The 20,250-nt window shown below is 45.0% G+C and overlaps 1 protein-coding gene across 8 annotated transcripts in view; it reads left to right on the forward strand.

Moving 5' to 3' along the window:
• The window catches only part of BACH2 (BTB domain and CNC homolog 2), a 202,695-nt gene that overhangs the window by 88,584 nt on the left and 93,861 nt on the right, over window positions 1-20,250 (forward strand). For all 8 annotated transcript variants that reach the window (XM_080389329.1, XM_080389335.1, XM_080389328.1 and 5 more), the window contains one exon: window positions 10,354-10,458. The gene's annotated coding sequence lies outside the window, so the exon portion shown is untranslated. The remainder of the gene's footprint in view (window positions 1-10,353; window positions 10,459-20,250) is intronic.

A 20,250-nucleotide genomic window follows, 5' to 3' on the forward strand; every position in this document is an offset into this window, starting at 1 on the left:
CCTGCCCGGGCAGCCAGCAGCCTGATTTACTGGTTTCAGATGGCTGCTGCCGCCAGCTGCTCAGGAGCATCGGCTGCCAGGCCAGAGCTTACCAGGGACAGATAAAGCAGAGCGAGTTCAGGTGAGGCGGCCGAATGTGCATTGTAGGTGCAGTGTACAGTCAGGACAGCCGTACTGCCGTCTTCGCCTGAGTCAGCAGATACAAACGCACCGCTCGTTGTGTCAGTCACTATCGTACGTTGCAAAGCCTTATAAACCCTGGCCTACTATTTGCTCTCTGACAACACCAGCTCCAGTGGGACCAGTCTGAAAACGAACTGATAGAAACAGAAATACCAATTAGAGAGACTTATTTTCTCCTTCCCAATGGGGAACCCCTCTGCCCTGTCCTTCCACGTGCTCTGTGCACAGCGTCTCTAGGTGAAGGACAGGGAATGGTGCCCATAGGTGCAAGCTGAGCTGTAACAGTGAAGTACTGGGAAATTTTTCCATGTTTACAGCTTGCCTTAGTCCAAGGCATGTGCAGGTTGGAAAAGAAACATAGAATTGTTTAGGTTGGAAAAGACCTTTGAGTCTCGAAACTCAAAGAAAAGATCTCAAACGAAAAGATCGTTGAGTCCAACCGTTAACATAGCACTGCCAAGTCCACCACTAAGTTGGAAAGAAAATACAAGAAAACAACTGAAAATTCTCAAATATGTTTCAAAGCCCATAGGGTGCTATTTGTACGTTGTATCGGAGGCTGCAAGATGGTTTCTGCGGCATGTAGTCTCAACCATCAGTGTGATTCCGTTGTGCCTTTGCTGCTCGGTGGTCCTTGGGAGCCAGGGCAAGTAAAGCCCTGTCCCCCACCTCCCCCCCCGGCAGCATGTGTGCTGTACGCAGCACCAGTGTGGGTACAAACTGAAGGAAAACTTCATTATGTTTGACAGTGCCTTTTTCACTGAAGTACTGCCACGATTGGCATGACAGCACTGAATCCCAAAATTGGTTGATTGCTGAGAGAGACTTTAAACTGTGAAGACAGACATGAGGGATAAAAAGAATTGAATGTTTAATTAATGGGTCTATATTTCCTTTTTCTTGGAGCATGTCTATTTTTCCTCTCCTGTTTTGTTTATTTTAAGGTGCCATATGTTCCATTTAAGCTATATAGAAATTTGGGAAAGAAACCTGCATGTCAGGGTTAAGAGGGTTCTGAATTAGGTGATCTACCAGGGAAATATTGCAGCTTTTTAATAGGAAAGTGTTTTGGGCTACCAACGTGCAGAGGTTATTTGTCCAATAATCTGTGTCCTAATGCCAGCACCTATACAACCATGCATTTACTCTTGCTCCTAAGGGACTAAAATGAACTTGTTGCCTTAGCTTCGACTTCTCGTGGCAGAAGTTCTCTCCCATTTTCATGGATTTCTGGTAACATTTTTCATTAGCATTCTAGTTACGAACGTCAACATTTCTTTGGTGGCTCCTTCTGTTAGTTCCTTGCTTCCCACATGCTGTTTTATGTGAAGGTCTTTGTGAGTTGCTTAAAGGACTGGAATCCTTAATGGTAATGGAGATGATAACACGTGTGACAGTTCTTATCCACCCAAAAACGGCAGCAATTGACTTGTAGTTTTTCATATAAACTGATTTTTCACTCAGAAAAGTTTTCACTTAGAGAAGGTAACTATTAATTACTTATCTATCCATGTTTCAATATGCCACCATCTCGTTAAATAGCTCCCTTGTCTATTTCTTTCTGAAACTATAAAGTGCTATTTTCTGCAGAACAAGCTCGATGACATCTTGACACTTCCCTAATGTTTTCAATTCCTGGTGGATTTGAGTGAATTATTGGATTTATTTGAACTTCAGGTTCAGGGCTTGTAAATATGCACAGATAAAAGCTAAGAAGGTTGACAAAAGTGCACTTGCAGTTGCAAGTGCTGGGTCTGGTATAGTTATCTTTGGCAACGCGAGCCTCATCAAGTCCAGGAACTCGAGTGATCATAAATCTGTTGTGATACCAATAGTTGTCTTGTATTATGGCTGTTCGTGCTGCCTCCACTGTTGTTAGATTGGACCCAAGGGAAACGCAAAGGAAATTGAGTGCACCCTCCGTAAGTTTGCAGACAACACCAAATTGGGCAGGAGTGCTGATCTGCTGGAGGGCAGGAGGGCTCTGCAGGGGGGGCTGGGCAGGCTGGACCGATGGGCTGAGGTCAACTGTGTGAGCTCCAACAGGGCTCAGTGCCGGGTCCTGCCCCTGGGTCACACCAGCCCCAGGCAGCGCCACAGGCCTGGGGAAGGGTGGCTGGGAACTGCCTGGGGGAAAGGCCCTGGGGGTGCTGGTCAACAGCCGGCTGGACATGAGCCAGCAGTGTGCCCGGGTGGCCAAGGGGGCCGACAGCATCCTGGCTTGTGTCAGACACAGTGTGGCCAGCAGGACCAGGGCAGTGACTGTCCCCCCGTACTGGGCACTGGTGAGGCCGCCCCTCGAACCCTGGGTGCAGCTTTGGGCCCCTCACTGCCAGACAGACACTGAGGTGCTGGAGCGTGTCCAGAGCAGGGCAACGGGGCTGGGGAAGGGTCTGGAGCACAAGTCTGATGAGCAGCAGCTGAGGGAACTGGGGGTGTTTAGCCTGGAGGGAAGGAGGCTGAGGGGAGACCTTACCGCTCCCTACAGCTGCCTGAAAGGAGGTTGTAGGCAGGTGGGGGTCGGTCTCTTCTCCCCAGTAACAAACGGTAGGATGAGAGGAAATGTCCTCAAAGTTCACCAGGGGAGGTTTAGTTTGGATGTCAGGAAAAATTTCTTCCTTGAAAGAGTGCTGAAGCATTGGACCAGGCTGCCCAGGGAAGTGGTGGAATCACCATCCCTAGAGTATTTGAAAGACGTGCAGATGCGGTGCTTAGGGACACGGTTCAGTGGTGGACTGGGCAGTGCTGGGTTAGCGGTTGGACTTGATGATCTTAAATGTCTTTTCCAACCTGAATGATGCTATGATTCTCACCCACAGTGTTTTGGTACTAAGCAAGTCAAACACTTGGCGAAGATCCTTTTCTTCGCTTTGCAGATGGAGGGTGACATGAATGTATCAGACCAAGCTGCTGAAGAGGTCTGATGCAAGTGTGGGTTGTGGGTTCTCATCTTCCAAATATTAGTCCAGAGCCTTAATGCAGTATGACCATGCTTTCATAGAATCAGTACACTGCTTTTCTGTTTCCAAACAGCAGTGCTGCTACCCACAAGAAACCCGGAAAGATAAGTCCACCCCAGCAGTGAAGCTTTCAATTATTACATTGCTGCATATGATTTCAAGAGCCACTTTCTGAGATTTTGACGGTCCAAGGATTTGGAAGATCTGTGAAACCCTCAACCATGGTTTTATTTTAATGAAAGGATTTGTATAGTGACGTTAGAGCTATGTGCTTGTAGCCATTAAGCAAAGAGAGCAAGTAGGTGGTATCTCTTTTGCTACCACTTCTGCCACTTGGCTTTCTGAGTATAATGCTTTAGAGCAAGTGCTCTTACCATACCACCATCTCCTGGTGAGCACAGATGTTTGTTAACTGGCTTTGTGCAGGGGTTGATCAGATCAATAGATGTTTAGTTTATAAGTTTCACCTACTCGTCTTGTTTTCTATTAATAACTTTGTGTTTTAAACCTGTAAGTATATTGTGCCATGCATCTCTCTATTTGGGTAGCTAATCCTGTTGCGGTAGGCATCTATTTCAGGAGCAGCCTAGACAAAGCACAGCATGTTTGAATGCTAGCCTCTGTTACTGTCTGTAGTGGGTTATATCTCTGGTATTAGTGTAGTGTAGGAGTTCAAAAAGGAAAGATGTTATTTGCAGCGCCAACTCTTTAAAACTATTCTGTACAAATTTTTCCAAAAGAATAAGCAGACGAAGCACAGTGGGCCCTCTGCCAGGGTGTGTAATAGCCTTGCACTGCATCAGTTGAAGCTTCAAGTTGGATAAAAGGCAGCTTTTTATAGGTTTGTTCAGTATTCCGTTAAAAAAAAATATGGTTTGTTTACAGAAGTAGCAAATTAATTCAGTTCTATCAGAAAGTAGGTCAGTGAGTGACCTCCTGATAGCATGAGGCAGCAGTTTCAAGCAGAAGTGACAGCTCAGCAGCACGAACCCTCCGTGTCTCCAGGAAACTTGTTTTGACAAATGTAAACACATTATATCCTGTATTCCTCTTACTTATTTATTTTTTTGCTGCTGCATTAGAAACCACAAACTGTCACTCTTCATCCTCTTTCTTCACCCCTTCTGGTCCCCAAAGGGAAATGCCTTGTAACGTAGCTAATAATTTTTGCAAGGCTGCGTAATGAGTAAGGCATTCCAGCAGGGTTGAGGGGGTTTTTTTTGACAGCCGAAGTTGAGCACTGTAAACCAGACTTGACTAAAATCCAAACCAAAGTCTTTCCAGTGGTGGGGGAAGTAATTGGGAAGACAGGAACTGGATTAATTTAGGATCCTTGTGTCCTGGTCTTGCTTTGCTTTGTGCTGAATGAAATTTTTGCTTATACCCATGCTGGCATCCACGTTGCTGAACAGACAGCACTTTGAGCATGTCCTCACTGTGGCCCAGCATCTCCCAAACCCGGGATGCTTTTGTAATTCTGGGCAAAATACCGAAGAGTTGATAAAGGGGGTTGTGGCTCCTTGAACACCCCATAAAGAAAAAATTGCCTTAGAGGGCATGGGGAGTATGTTCATCTTTTCATTGAGTTGTCTGTATTAGCAGATAAAAAATAAAAGATGGCTCGTACACTGCTAGTTAACTACTTTGACTGGTACCTTTACTGCAGTGATTTCTACTGTGGAAATCACTGTGGATCAAAAGGTCAAGCAAAGTTTCCAGCTGCAGTGCTGTAGGTGGGACTAATCTCTGAAAAACTCTCGAGCTGGTTCTTTCCCCTGACTTGTAACTGGGTTGCACGCCCAAGTTAACACCACATGGAGTAGGTAGGAGGATTTCAAAATATACTAACCAACGTGGTCTGATCTAAACATTTTTGCTGAAGTACTCATAAAACTTGACATGATTTTCTTTGTTATCTAGTTACCTTTCTGGCCTCCAGAGAATCCTGTAGTCATTTATACAAATGCCATACAAAGAGTGATTTTTGCCATGTGACAAATAAACCTCTAGAGGCCTTCAGCTGTGCATTGCCATTTAACTGAATTTTTAAGGTCATTTGTTTGGAAGCATTGCACTACAGTAAAAGTTGAATGACATTGTCTCAGCCAGAAGTAGAGATTTGATTTGGGAGGATGGGAATATATTTGTTAGAAATAAAATGCTTCTAGCTTTGGTAAAGGTCTGATCTGAGTAGACACAAGGCAAGCAAGAAGTCAGATGGATTTATTTGACAAAACTGGCTATAAGAAGTTGAGGAAGAAGAAAGTCCTGTTCCAGTGAATTACATGCTTGTGTGATAATGCTTTGGGTAATGCTGGCACTGATTGTCACATACCATACGATAGATGTAATGCTAAGAAAGTGATGAAAAATATATTGGTGTATACAGTTAGAAAAAACAGCAAAGCAGAGGAGATGGATGCCCATATGCATGTGTGTGAGGATGCTTGGGGGGGGCAGGCAGTTCCCAGCCTGCCTCCTGAGGGGCCCTTGCATGTCCTTTTTGACGGAGCGGCAGAGGGGGAACACAGATGCTGGCTTTCAGGTGATTACACTCTTCATAGGGCCACCAAGTTTCTTCTGCTTGAAAGGGCTGGAAGCACGAGGTGTGCTCCAGAGAGGCACGGACAAAGATCTGATGCCTTTCCCCACTGTTTCATGGGGAACAGTTTCATTCTCACTTCCCATTGCTGCCTCTCCTGTGAGGGGAACAGCTTTAGGGCCTGGGCTTTGCTGAGCAAAGCTTGCTGTGCAAAGCTGGTGCAGGCTGAGATCCTTCCAGTTCAAGGCAATTTGAGGATCTCAGTCCCTTCTTAAGGTTTAAGAGCTGGAACCATTTTTGAAGCGCGCCCCCGTGCCAAGAGGAGAGCTGCAAGGTTTCCCCCCGCCCCCAAAGGCCGGCAGGAGGTCCTGCCCGGCTGTCCAGATAAGCTGCTTCCCTGTTTGCTGGTGGGTGGCAGACCTCAGCGTAACAGATAGGACGTGGTGACCTTTGCAGTGACGTGAAGACAGGCGTGAAGCAGAGACAGGAAAATTGCCCACATTGTAGTTAGTCACTGGTGCCACTTCCCTGGGGAGAGGAGAGGAGAGGCCCTTTAAACCCCAGCAGCTCTGAAGCGTTGGGGTTAGCATCCTGTCCTCGCCGGCTGGAAGGGCAGTGCCCAGGGAGTAAGAAAGTTGCAACCCTCCTTTTGTTTTTTAATTTCTAACCACGGGAGTTTGTTTCACACAGTCTGCATCCCATGCAGGCAGTGACTACCCAGTGCATATTTAGTATATATATTCAATATATATATTTAATACATATATTTATCCCTTTCATTGCATGTGTGCATCATCAAGACAGCAGGACGGCTTCATATATTGCCTTTTGCTTTTGAAATCCTGGTGAGGGCTCGCAGGGGCAAGTGTCATCTTTATGGTTTTCTTATGCAGGGCATAGAAAATAGCAATGGGAGGGAGTGTGGCTGTGGGCCTGGCCAAGGTTCTGCTGTCCTCCCCATGACAAAAGCTGGAGGGCCGAGCGGAGAGGTGTGGTGCAGGGAGGCCACGGGGGATCCTGGGTCTGCCTCTCCCCGGTGCTGGCCCTTCCTGCGCTGGTCCCGCATCCGTTCCAGCAGGCACAAACTCACACAAGGGACTTGGCAAGAGACACCCTTCTGCTTGTGGGTGGATTCTTCACACTCACAAGTTGGAGCCATCAAGAAGGAGCTTGTCACAAGTAAATAGATGCTTTTTCTCAAAAAAAGAAAAAAAAAAAAAAAACAAACAGAAAACCTCAAGTCCCACTTTTTTCCTAATAGTGTTCCCCACTGGGTTAGCGGGGATGCGTTGGGCCTTTTCCATCCCGAAGTAAGAACTCAGGGAGTTTAAGTTCCTTGTGTTTCCTTCTATAGAGCAAAGAAGTAAAAATGTACAGGAGAGATTATATAGAAGAGATTATATTTGGGCAGTTGAGATAACTTGTGGTAAAACTTAAGGTTTTATTAGTTTTCCACCAAGGTGGAGGAAGATTAGTGTTATCTTCTGGGTAGTTACACAGCTGAAGTTTTTGATGTAGTAGTTGAATCATGTTTATTTCATCCTTATTGACTTTTGGACTAAATCCAGTGAAACAATGCATTTCATGTGATGCACTCAAAATATTTATGAATTTTTGTAACTTTGGAGCAGAGAGGTAGGAGTTGCCACTTGAGTGCTTTTCTAAATGTACAGCAGTCTAAGCTAAGCATGGATGATGTCATGCCAGTCAGCTGCACAAGATAACGTCCAGCCTGACTGTAATGACGTAAATGTCCTTTTCTTCCATTAGATCTATCAAGAGAGTAAGATATGTCATTTGTCAGAGTAACAGCTCAGATGATGAAGGAATTCTGTACAAGGTGTCTGAGGGGTGAGCAAGTGAAGAGTCCATATGAAATTTCATCCCCCTTAGTGTTTTGCAGGAACTCTTTTTGGTTGATGTTATGTGTTTTGAGTTTTGTAGAGAAATTACATGGATCACACTTGCACCGATGCAGGCGTGGGGCAGGCGGATCAGTTCTGCAGAGGTACAGCGTTGCTTCTCTTCAGGACTTGGGAACCACTCGAAACATCTCTTCTTTGTGCAAGTGTTAGAGAGGAAAAAACCAGAATAAATTCCTTGTGTTGCCAAGTTAATTTCCTGAATGAATTTCCTCTGCATTCTTGCACCGTGTGTACACAGAGAGGTGGTGGAGCTTAGGGAGAGGTATTGGGGCACTGAGAGTCCAGGTCACTGGCACACAACATAAAGTGGTAGCTTTTGACTGCTCCTCGTGAAGCCCATGTGGCAGGTGCTGAGAGTGCTTGTTTTGCTGAGAGTACTGTGCTTTGCTGCTCCGGACTATTGCTAGCATTTCGATTTATGCCTGGGGTCATTTATGCCTTTCTCTGCTGCGTTGGCAGTCTTGCTGTCCTGACCATCAACAATGTTGGAGGTAAAACCAACTGACCGCTTGGTTTGGCTGCTGGATGGCAGTCCTTAGCTTGCATGGGTGTCTCTGCAGAAGTGCAGAGGAACTTAAATGTCAGAAGACAAGAAAAACAAAGATACCTTGAAGCTGTTGACACCTCGACCAGATGGATACCTTGGTTGTCTCTTGGTGGTTTGGTTCTCTTCATGCTTGGCCTTATTTCTTTACCTTGATTTAGGCTAGAATGGGGCTAACGTTTTAAGTTAGCATCACCACCAAAACTGCTCATTTCAGCTGACACCACCTTTGTGACCATTACTGATTCCAGGGTGTAAACTAGACAGTTTGTTTGTCCTGCCCTGAGGAAGAAGAGGAGGAGCTAAAATTTAAGAGCTGCCACTTGTGGGCACACAGGAGTGCTGACTAATGTTTACTATCTTGAGTACACCAAAATCAGTTTGGACCTTGTCTGGTGAATGCCACTGCCTGTTTTTTTTCCATAAGGAACTATACAGAAGAATCGAGAAATACATGCGTTCACTTAAGATAACATTGTATGACAGCTGAGAACAATTAAAACTCTTACTTGCAGCTATTTCCCTCCCCCCCCCCCCTTCCTTTCCACTGTAGGAGGATGTTGTCTGCAGCTCTGAGTAGTTGATACAGGGTATTTGTCACTGGTCTGATCTTACCTAGAACAAGTGTCATGCAACGTTATTTGTTTTACAGCCTGTTCTCCTAGTTTTGCACAACACACAGATCTTGGTAGATGGGAAATGATTTTTTTTTTCTTCTTACTAGACTCTTTTTTGGCAATAAACACATGCCTAACTGTAAAAGAAAAAACTTCCACAACCAAGCTTGTTTTGTGAAGCCCAAACATTTGTGAAGCTTACAAACCCTCAAACTTTACATAATGTGCCCATCCTTGGTCTCAAACATGAGGTGGCAGAAGAGGGAAGTGTTACTTTTTTTAACCAACAACTTATGACTGTGTCAACACATGACAATTTGTCAAAGCTTGCTGTAGCGGTGCTGTAAATTAATTTTTAGCATCGGTTGTGAGTGGTAAACACTTTGTGCGGTGTGAACAGCTCTTAGTACAGTGTGAGTTGTCAGCAGCTTGTGAGCTACCCTGAAAGAAGGGGGGGGAAAAAAAAAAAAAGCAAAGGAGGGAAGGATAAAATCTCATTTACTAGTACAAAATGGATCTGAGTCTGCAAAAATCCGACATGTGGTGGTATTTTTTTTTGTCCTCCATACCGGTCAGCTCAACCTTGAAAATTTGGTTTTTCCATTAATAATATCACCTGCAAAGTTGAGAAATCACAACTCTCCATCCCATGTACCAAGTAGTGCCTGATAGCTAATGGGTTTCTCAGGCTTGTGGCTAGATGAAGTAGAGCCCTCTCTGTACTCATGCATTTTGCCTTTGCTTGCTTGCTTTAAAAGCAGAATGTGTCCCGCAGATGCAAGCATGCTCCTTTGTTGAGAAGTCTCACTTCAACAACATAAAATACCTGGGGAAAAAAATCAGATGGCAGCCCGAAGGGAAATGATGGGGGCTGAGTGCTTTCTCTTCCTCGCCTGTCCCCTTGCTGTTTCTCCTTTCCTATCCCAGCTGCTGTAGTGGAGCTGGCAGTGGTGGTTCATACAATAGGAGTTGACATGATGGGAGAAAATTATTTGATACGAAAAGCCAGGGAATATATATTGTAGCAAACAACTTTTCAGATACAAACCTATTTTAACCTGTCACTTCAGCAGAACAAGCAGTAATAACCTCCCAACCTAACAATGACTGTTAAGTTGAACATTAATGCGCTCACTCGTTGAATTGCTAACATGTCTACAACTTACAAGTGAACACCCACTCAAGAGAGAGAAAGAGAAGTTGGTGCCTGGAATTCCTGGCCTTGCTGAAATCACCTATATTTTTTGGCGCTAACGCCGGTGTTTCATCTTGTGTTTCCTGCAAATGTTGTAAAGTAGAACTAGATGAGAAAAACAGATGTGTGCATTTGTTCGCTGATGTGATACGCTCGGCTTGGGGCTTTTTTCTCAAGCACAGTTGCTCTCAGCTTCAGCACCTTAGGTGGGCTTTGACTGCACCTTGGAGCTTATTCCTGTAAGTGGGCAGCACACATGAAACCTGGCATGAGAAATTTATTGAGTCCTACTAGAGCTAATTTTAACCTGGTTATGGCTTTAAAAAGAAAGATGACTTTATTTGTGTATTTGCTCACAGAGAATTTTGGTTTTATTTCCTTTTCTAGATATAACTGTAGGTGCTGCTTGTATGAAAGAGCTGAGCCACACCATCCAGTGAACTGTCTAGAGCAGCAGTTGGCTTGCTTGGAAATTGCTTCCAGGACTGTGTTGTAAGTATTTTTGCAAAAGCAATATCAAATGATTTCTTCAGTTTTGGGGCATTTTTTTGGATGTTTTGTTTGTTCCTTATAATCTCATAGTTTTAACATCTAGAAGACAGTAGCAGTAGCAATGCATGTGGGAACATGGGCACTCCCATGTCTAAATTAAAAAGCTAAAGCCCTGTAAAGGCATTTTGCTGACTTGCTCTAAAGTTTCTCAGCACAGTCCCTGAACGCTTCTGAGAACAGGCAACTTCATACAAACCTAGAAAGAAATCGGCAGAATACGTATTGATCTGTTTTGTCATTCACTCTGTGGCATACATGTGTTTGGAGCGCATTTTAGCTATGCTGGTATAGCCCTGCCAGGGCAACTGCTTTGTGGAAACTTTTAAAAACTGTCACCTGCCTAACTCAATTTGAAATGGTCCGTGAATAGCTGCCCTAACTGATCCGAAAAGAGCATTGGTTTGCCTCTTCAAACATGCTGTGGGTATGGCTAGGGAACCTCAGTAGGCTGTGAGCGGCAGTGAATTTGGTCGGCTGCATCTGTCTCCATGATGAGTTAGCGTTGATGAAAAAGACCCCATTTCACGTTACAAGCCGATTGCATTGAGTATGGCATTGAGGACATGTTTGCGCTTGAAATGAACAGCATCATCCTAGAAAACTCGAAGATGTACACCAGGGAAACCTCATCATGCTATTTATACAGTTCCTTTCTGAAAGCACAATCCATTTGGGGATGTTTGTGACCTGAAATTTTATAACTTTTATTTCTTTTTATATTGCCTTCATTTTTCTGCTGCTGCTGATGCAGGTTATGTGAAGTATGATACCAGAAGTATTTATGACTTAAGTGCATTTCCCCTGAAATAGCCTCTGATAACACCGTTGCTTCAGAGAGCAAGGGTGGAAGAGTTAGTGACTTAGGACTTAAATCACTTAGTTAAGCATATTATACAGGCTGCTCACACTCCTCAGCACCTTGCAAAATATTCCCTAACAGGTTCATCTGCTGTGCATAAACTAGTTTTAAAAATACATCTATGCTAATCCCATCACCAAGTCCTTCAAACACAACAGCTGTAAAGCAGCTGAGTCAGTCTGTCAGAATAGGTTTCTTGTTTGTGGATCTTTGTTCTGTGTGGTCAACTGACACATCTGGGTCACTCTCCAGGTGAAAATCTTTGGCTCAGCTCTGCCAGCAGTTACCTGCCAGATGCACTGACTGCCACTTCATCGTTGCTCTGTGCCTACCGGACCCGTGAGGTGCTCAGCCCAATTCTGCGTGGGTGCGTGGGAATGAGATGAAAAAAGGACCCAGTTGCTGTCAGGGATGGGACACCTTAGCTGTGGCAAATGGGCAGAGAGCAGCCGAGGGAATTGCCTGGGGGAAATTAGGATTTAGAAAAGATTAAGTTCTAAGAATGTTTCCCAATTAGAAATTTAGAAAGTGGCAAAACGTTTGCTTTCAGCATCTTGCCTGTAAATGATCTGTCTGCTTCTGGAACTTGATGTCCTGACCAACCTGCTGTTGCTTTCATGGAATCGTAGAATCATTTAGGTTGGAAAGGACCTTTAAGATCATCAAGTCCAACCATTAACCCAGCACTGCCAAGTCCACCAATAAACCATGTCCCTAAGTGCCACATCTGCACATCTTTTAAATGCCTCCATGGATGGTGACTCAGCCACTTCCCTGGGCAGCCTGGTCCAATGCTTGACAATTTCCAGTGAGGAAGTTTTTCCTGATATCCATTCTAAACGTCCCACACACAATTTGAGGCCATTTCCTCTCATTCTGTCACTTGTTACCGGGGAGAAGAGACCGACCCCCACCTGCCTACACCCTCCTTTCAGGCAGCTGTAGGGAGCGATAAGGTCTCCCCTCAGCCTCCTTCCCTCCAGGCTAAACACCCCCAGTTCCCTCAGCTGCTGCTCATCAGACTTGTGCTCCAGACCCTTCCCCAGCCCCGTTGCCCTGCTCTGGACACGCTCCAGCACCTCAGTGTCTGTCTGGCAGTGAGGGGCCCAAACCTGAACCCAGGGTTCGAGGGGCGGCCTCACCAGTGCCCAGTACGGGGGGACAGTCACTGCCCTGGTCCTGCCGGCCACACATTCAGCGTGGGAGGCGAGCCTGGCTCCTCCAGGAACGGTGAGCGCTTCTGGTCCTTTCTCGCAGGTCACCGCAGCGTTTGCCATCAGGACACCCTGCTGCCACCTGGCCCTGGGCTGGCACTGCCGTAGAGTTGCCCGTGAGCAGCTCTGCAGCTGTTTGAAGGGAACTTTTTCGTCTGTTGCTGTTCGTGCTGGATTTTAATCCAGTTTGTGTCATGGTGTTTGAATTGCTGTGGCACCAGGAGCTGGAGTTGTGCATTCATTTAATTACCCTGAGGTAGCTGCTGCTCGTTTGGTACAGCGAGTTCAGACCTGGTGTCGCGGGGTGCACACTACTGAGACAATCTCACTTACACCAGTTCCTCGAAGGATTCACTATTCCAGCATGGCTTTCTGCCTCATGTCCTTCCAATTTAACAGTATTAGTCTGTTTAATGGTGCCAGAAGGCCACATATTGGCTCTCCTTGAAGCCTCAAACAGCAGATGCATGCTTTTAAATAGTTAAATAAATGTTAATTATGATTCACAAATAGTTTTTCCCCAACTGTTAAGTAATATCAAACACTGATTTGTTCTATCAGTAATTGTTTTTTTCAGCTGCTGAGTGGGACCAATTCTTCAATATTTTTAGGGGGTTATTTTTGCAGCTGCTCGGCTGCTTTAAGCCTAAAAGTCTTACGTTATTTTGTGGGACTTGACAGCCTTGGATGCAGAGTGGGCACAAGTTACTGAAAGCCTGTGGTGGAAGTGGAATGACGACAATCTTCTGATGCACCTTGGTTAGCCGTGGATAGTTTGGGTTACATCCACATAAGCTGAAAATAGCATATTGGGCACTTTTGAAAGCTTGTGGTTTTGCAACATTTTCTCACAAAAGTCTGAAGTCTTCTTCTTTCTCACTGTGTTAGTTATTACACAGGTGGAAATTAGCTATTTTTTCCCTCTCGAGATCTTGAGACTTTCTGTAAGGGATTCAGCCAGTGTTAATTATTTCACGAAAGAACAGTTTGACTTGTTGCACTTCCTTGCAAATAGTATAATACCACAAGAATTTTGTCTTAGAAATATGTATTATGTGCCTTTCACTGTGCCTTTCACACTTTCTTAAGATCTTAAGACTTTTCAAATACCAATTAAACCACAGATCATGATGATAATGGAAGAGACACTGTTCTCACACACCATGAAGACTATCCTAACTGTGAGCACATTGCTGATATCTGCCCAGTGATTCATTAGCCAAGCCAGTAAAGCATTCTAGGCAGTCTGATGTGGTGGCTTACTGGTAGCTGTTCTTCAACCAGTTGCTCAATTTGACATGATGCATAGGAGCATCAGAGCATTTACTTTGGAACTTACCTTTTTTGTGCTTCTCCTTTCTCTGGTTTTCTCACCAGATCTGCTCTGCTGCCTCACAACACTGCTGTTTGCACAAGCAGTTGCTGCAATTCTTTGAAGCTGTGAATAAGACATCTCCTCCTAAATATCACTGATGTGTTTTGATGAAGCTATAGTTGTGAGCGCAGCGTGCCCGAAGGGCGCTTAACACTGAGGTAGAGAGTGCCTGGTGTTGGTAGGGGAGAGCACCAAATAGTGAAAGTTAAATTCTGTTTAATGTTCAGTTATGTTGTTTTTTTAAGCCAAAACAAAGAAAAAAAAAAAAAAAAGAAAAAAAAGAAGCAGCAGAATAAAATGCTTCCACAAAGCAGAAGTGTGAGTGAAATGAAACGTAGTGGCTAGACAAAGGAAAAAAAAACACTAAACGTATTCATTAAAAAACCCACTGAACTTAACATTTCAAAGCCCTAGTAGAAAAGGTGATCTCTCAGCTACCCAGCTTGGACTGGGCACCCAACTGGAACTCGTGGTCTGAGTTCCGTTCCCCGCCTTGGTCACAGGTTTCCTCTGCGTTCTCGGGCAACCTCCTTCATCTACCCCATGACCAACTTCCTCATTTGTGCAGTGGAAATCATCCTTCTCCCATCCATCGTGAGGATGAAACCTACTGATGCTGCTGAAAGATGTGGATGTTGCACCGGGGAGAGCCACCACGGGGATGAGAATGAAAAGGATGCGCTTCCTTGCATGGGTTGATCACCCATGCTGGTTGCATTTCAGTGTGCAAGAGTAGAGAAAATGAATTCCAGATCTAGAAAGGGTTGGTTGGTTGTTTGTTTTTTCCTAAGTCTTTCAGGCCTATTTCTCATGGAGTTTGGCTACCACGGTGCAGTAGCAGGTATTTGGAGTATTCCCTCTCTCTTGCCTTTCTGCTCTTGTCTGTCTACTTATGGCTTTGAGTCATTCCTGTCTGCTCAACATGTGTGACCCACACAAACCCAACAGCATCAGAAATGCAGCTTCTGTCATCTCCTGAGTTATGTGGAGATCTGTTGACATTTAAATACAGTTGTGTGTAAGAAAGAAACCAAAGAATGCTTGAGCCTGGTCAGAGGGTTGCCAAAGGTGGCCCTAGCAGCTAAGGAAGGTGGTATGAGGGAGCAGGCCATCACCTTCCCGGCCTCCCAGCAAGGTTTGCGCTGGCACAAGGTTTGTTGCTGCACCTGCTGAGGGTGTCCAGATAGCCCGTCACCACTGTTGGTCTTCATCCCCTCTGCCCCTTCACTCAGCCCCTGATAGGCAAATACTCATTTAAGAGCTTATTACATGAGTCTCACCTAGTGCTGATGCTGGTTCTGAATAAGGAATCAGAAGTGACAACTCATATGCCTTTTGATGTGTTCTAACTACCAGCTCCTGAGGGTTGGTAGTTAAACTTTTCTCACCCCTTACAGGAATTATTTTTCTCTGGTAAGGGGGCGTGGAACCCCATATACTCTTTTTCTTCTCCAAATGTTAGTAATGCTCTTCTCCAGCCGCTGATGAGATCCTGAAAGTACAGACAGGTTCATATTCAGACCAGAGCCTGCTGACTGATCTTGCTACAACAGCTCTTGCTGTTCCCTCTCCTCCCACCTTCTTACTGCCGTCCCTTTTTTGGGGTCTTGTTTTCACATTTCACAAGTCTTCCTTTGACCTGACCCTCCGTTTTCTCTGAGCTGCTAGGGTTAATTAGAGATCCTCCTCTTTGGGACCTGCATAGTCTTCCCATCCCTGACATATTTCAGTCCTCCTCCCGTGGCTACAGAAACACTTCCCCAGCCATACCCTGAGATCCATGCTTGCCTGGACCACTTTCTGCCACTGATACTCTCTATCCTGGCCCTTCCGTGAGGTGTATCTTCTCCATCATGACTTACGTCTGGTAGGATACAGAAGTGACACGAGGTGTGCTCTTTCCTCCCAGGTCCTCCTTCCTCTGCTTGTTCCTTACTCCCACTGGCAGCCAGCCTTTGTCTTGGGCAGGCCGGCTTTTCTTCAGTAACTCTCAGCAAGTTACTTTCCTGTTTATTTTTCCCCACCATTTCACTGCACCCAGTTTTCCTTCCTCTTATTCATGACATGGTTTGGTTTGGTCTGGGTCTGGTTTCTCATTTTGACCCTGGTTAATGGCAGCACACAGCAGCCTAAATTCTGAGCCCGAGTGCTGAATGAGGGTCAGGCCAGAGGTCCACCAGCCCTGCCCCTGGCTGTGGCCGGGGGGGACATCCATGGAGAGTGCATGAAAAGGCAGGTGCGAGTAGTGCCAGGCACTGAGGGGGTGCGCTGGAGGGGCTGTGATTTAGAGCCCTCCGTAAGCTTTGGCGGACTCTGGAGCAGCACCATTTTGGTTGAGTTACGGCCATTTTAGACGAATGGAGAGCCCGCTTCTCATTTGGGGAGATTTAGCGCAGCTCCGCGTTGACTGCTGCAGCTAAGCCAAGCCCCTTAGTATGGAGACTTTTAATTATAGGAAAAGCGATGTCTCGTCCCTTCTGAGGCTGGTTAGCTCAGGGTCCCCTGCCATGAGAAACACGGATGGTTTGAGACGTGGTGCTGCTGACACTGGATGTCCCCTCTCCGACTGCAGTATTTGTCCCTTTTCCCCACTGGTAAACCTGGGAATTCAGTCTGCTTACAGCTCTGAAGGACTGGTGCCTGAAAACACGGCAACCGTTTAGTTGTCCGTTGCTGTTTCAACTGTGTGCCCAAGTATAAGTAACGAGTTATTGAGCTAATTTAGTTTTATACCAAAGAAGTGATTTTCCTCCTGCAAATCAGGAAGGCTATTTAACGCAATGTAATTGACTTCAGCTGTAAGATTCAATATACTTACCTGGGATTACGGTTCAATAAAGTCTAATTGCGCTGAGAGCAACAGGAATTGTAGAAACACACGGGGACTGTTTCCTGCCTTTCCCGCGGGCGAGCCGACCTGGCTGGCTTCTGATCCTTATGGCTTGGGCTGTGCTGCTGCTTGACCTGCGTGTTGGCAGGAGCAGCCTGAGGTGGCACCGTGTGGCGTGGGGAGGTGAAGCCGAGCGGCTGAAACCGTGGGTAGCCTTCTTCAGTCGGTTTTACATGAGCGACTCTGCCATTGCAGCGTGCCCTGCCGGTGTCGGGCTGGGGGAGCAGGAAGTCAGCTGTGTCTGGTTTCATTATGATGGCGATGATAATAGGATCCACAAGGTATATGAGATTAAAAGCCCTATAACGTTGCAGGCCAAATCGTGCAGGGAACAAAACCTGAAAACAGTTCAGTGCCTAAACATCCTTTTGTCTTGCCTCACCCAGTGTAGAAATAAATACGGGGAAACAAATATTTATGCAGAATTTCCTCTCAGTATTTACCAAGTAGGAAGCTGTGTTAAGCCAATTTCTACATAGAAAAGTTTGCTGGCCATCATGCATTGGCTGTTATAACTGTGCGCTGTAATTGTGGAGAATGTTTTTTGCCCAGTATTCATTCATTAATGAGTTTTTCATCAGCCACTGAACAAATGGGAAAGCATTAGACTGAATTTTTTGCTTGCAGAGCTTCAGGGAGAAGTACAGGCTTTTTCAGTGGGATGAGGACAATAGCACAGGTAATGAGTAATTTGGGATGGTGGCTGAACAGACAGTGTGGCAAGTGTCCTTGTCACGCTCTGAGCCACAAACTTAGTTATTCTTTCTTCATAGAGGTATGTCCCAAACCTCAGTCCTTGATCCAAACATGAGCTTATGTCATTAGGAGTGCTTACCTACCACCATGCTTATTTTCTGCATTATTTCTTCTGAGTATTAATTATCCTGTTGCAAGCAGGAAAGGAAAAATATACTTTCAGACCAAACCAACAGATTCATCTGGTTCTGGTACACTGACTTCATAAGCACTAAAATATCTAGCATTGCTTGGTACGGCATGTGCTGTACCAATCATTCTCTGTGCAACTGCCTATTTTTTACATCATTTTAAACAAAAGCCAGGACTACAGAGAGTAATAAAACAAGATAATCAAGAAAGAGTAGACAGGTTTTGTGGTATGAGTTAAAGACAAAAAAAACCCCAACCAAACCTCCAAAAGCCATGAGAACTGGAAAGAGAGACCCTTTCACTTGGCAAAGTTAAGCTCTAATTACTGGGTGCAGAGAACATTGTTCTTACAGGAACGAGGGCTGAGCGTGGATCGTGCTGGACATCCCTGAAGCTGGCATAGCCACAGTTTAAGAGCAGAGAATGGGGCTTGCTAAGAAAATAATTCTTTGTTCTGGTTATGGAGTTTGCTTTGGCTCTGGCCTAACACATGCTGGTTCTTACTACTGCTTTAGTTGATAATTAGCTGGGAAGGTGGCAATAGTGATATTAAACTTCTGCTTTCAGCTGGCATGAAACTGAAGAAGAAATTCATGTAGTGCCTAAGTTTTCTGTTTGTGTTGAGCTGTATGGGAGAGCCAGATAGACATTCAAAATACAATCTTTGCTGTTTCAGTTAACTTTCTTTATGAGGTGATGAACCCTGTTTCGCTTTGTTTCCCATGCCTTTATTTTTTACATCGTGGCGTTCAAGAGTTCGTGCAAAATTAACTAAAAAGCAAATACAAGTGGCACTTCGAATTTTGCCCGCTTAGCTTGCATCAAAACAGTAATATACATTTGTACACGACCTGCTGGTATGCAGCGCCAGACGGCAAATGGTTTGTTAGTGTTGGCAATGCTGTCATGAAGCCAGATAACGATTCTTTCACTTGCTGGCTTGAGAGTGCAAAGTGCTTTTAATTCCCATTCAGTTTTTCTCTGCTTCCTCTTGTCTTTATATTGCTGCCCTTGTACCTTGGAATAATAAAACTTTAAAGCGTTCAGAAAAGTCGCAGTCAAAAGCATGCATTATCCTAGGTCAGGCAGATAAAACCAGTGCTGAGTGCACTCTCTTCTGAAATCTGACCAAAATAGTGTTTCTCCTCATGTTTTGGGAGTGTGGCTGTATGTTTCTGTCTAAAACAGCTGAAGTAGGTCTAAGTGTTGTTCAGAAAAATTCAAAATCCCCCCAAAATGTTGCAAGTTTGATGATACTCATTGGATTCTGTGCTGAACAGAGTATGCTTCTGGACGTTGTTTCTAAGTCACAGTTGAGATGACATCTTGTTTAGTATTGTCATAGGTTTGTTTTGTAAGCGTAGCTCTGCAGTTGTTTCTTGTTTCAAAAGAGCTGTGTAAATTGCTGGCAAGAAGGTATTTTTGTCATCGAAATGCAAGACTTTCACTTAAATCCACCTCTGCCCTGTTCAAAGGAGACAGCGTACAATATTTTGCAGATACCTCTAAGTATTAGTTTCATGTCCAACTATCCGCTGCAGTTAGAGAAATAAAATCTGATGTTAACTTCAGCCAGTAAATAATTTTCTTTTCCTTTTTTATGCCATTTGTTTCATCATTTCTTCTCCACAGCTTTGGATTTTGTCTGTCTCCTTGTTTTTAAATCTACCATTGTGTTAGTGGCCGTACTCAGTATTTAAATGGGTCTTCCTCCGTCTTCTCCAAAGTATATCGAGGTTCTCCTCCTACCTCCATGCCTTGTTTTTAAGAATTACTAGCATGTTGTGTAATCCATGAGTTACTGATAAAAGCTGACAGTTGTGCCTCCTGCAGCGCTGTTGATGCACTCCAGCTGCTGGTGTGTGCTCAGTCTGCAGCGCCAGGCTGGAGTTACTGCCAGGCAATACACAAAAATTGGGCATCGCGTCAACTGCACAGTACTGGTGGTTTCACTCTACAGGCAAAGGCTAATATAGACATGGCCATGAATTTCTCACCCGTCCAGGGACATACTTCTAGTAAGACCATGTATCCACTGTTAAATGTCGATGTTAAATGTTCCAAATATTGTCCCCTTAATCTGTAAATTATTGCTCCATTTAACAGGGCTCTGCTCAGTTCCAGCCCTGACACCAGGGTGGGACCTGTTGAGGCTGGTGCTCCTGCCCCAGTCATCTCCTCTCCATTTTCACGCTAATGGAGTAGCCTAATCCTCTTTTTGTTAAAGTCTCATACCTGTTTGTCCCTTTGCTTTCCTTTTTTCTTTTCTTTTCTCCCCCCCCCCCCCCCCCCCAACGATTTTGCTATTCCAGGGCAGCTTCCCTGGCAGAAGCATCACAGTGCGGCTGTCTAGCATCACCCTTATCCTGCTAGTAGCAACCACCCTGTTTTGCGTCACCTTTTCTTCAGAAAACACCACTAGAGGCAGTTGCAGCCTCACTTGATCTTTCCCTGTTTAGAAGATGTGAAAATACTTAATGAATCATTTTGGGGAGGTGTGACCTGA

This window comes from Falco punctatus (assembly GCF_963210335.1).
Source record: "Falco punctatus genome assembly, chromosome: 5".
NCBI lineage: Eukaryota > Metazoa > Chordata > Aves > Falconiformes > Falconidae > Falco > Falco punctatus.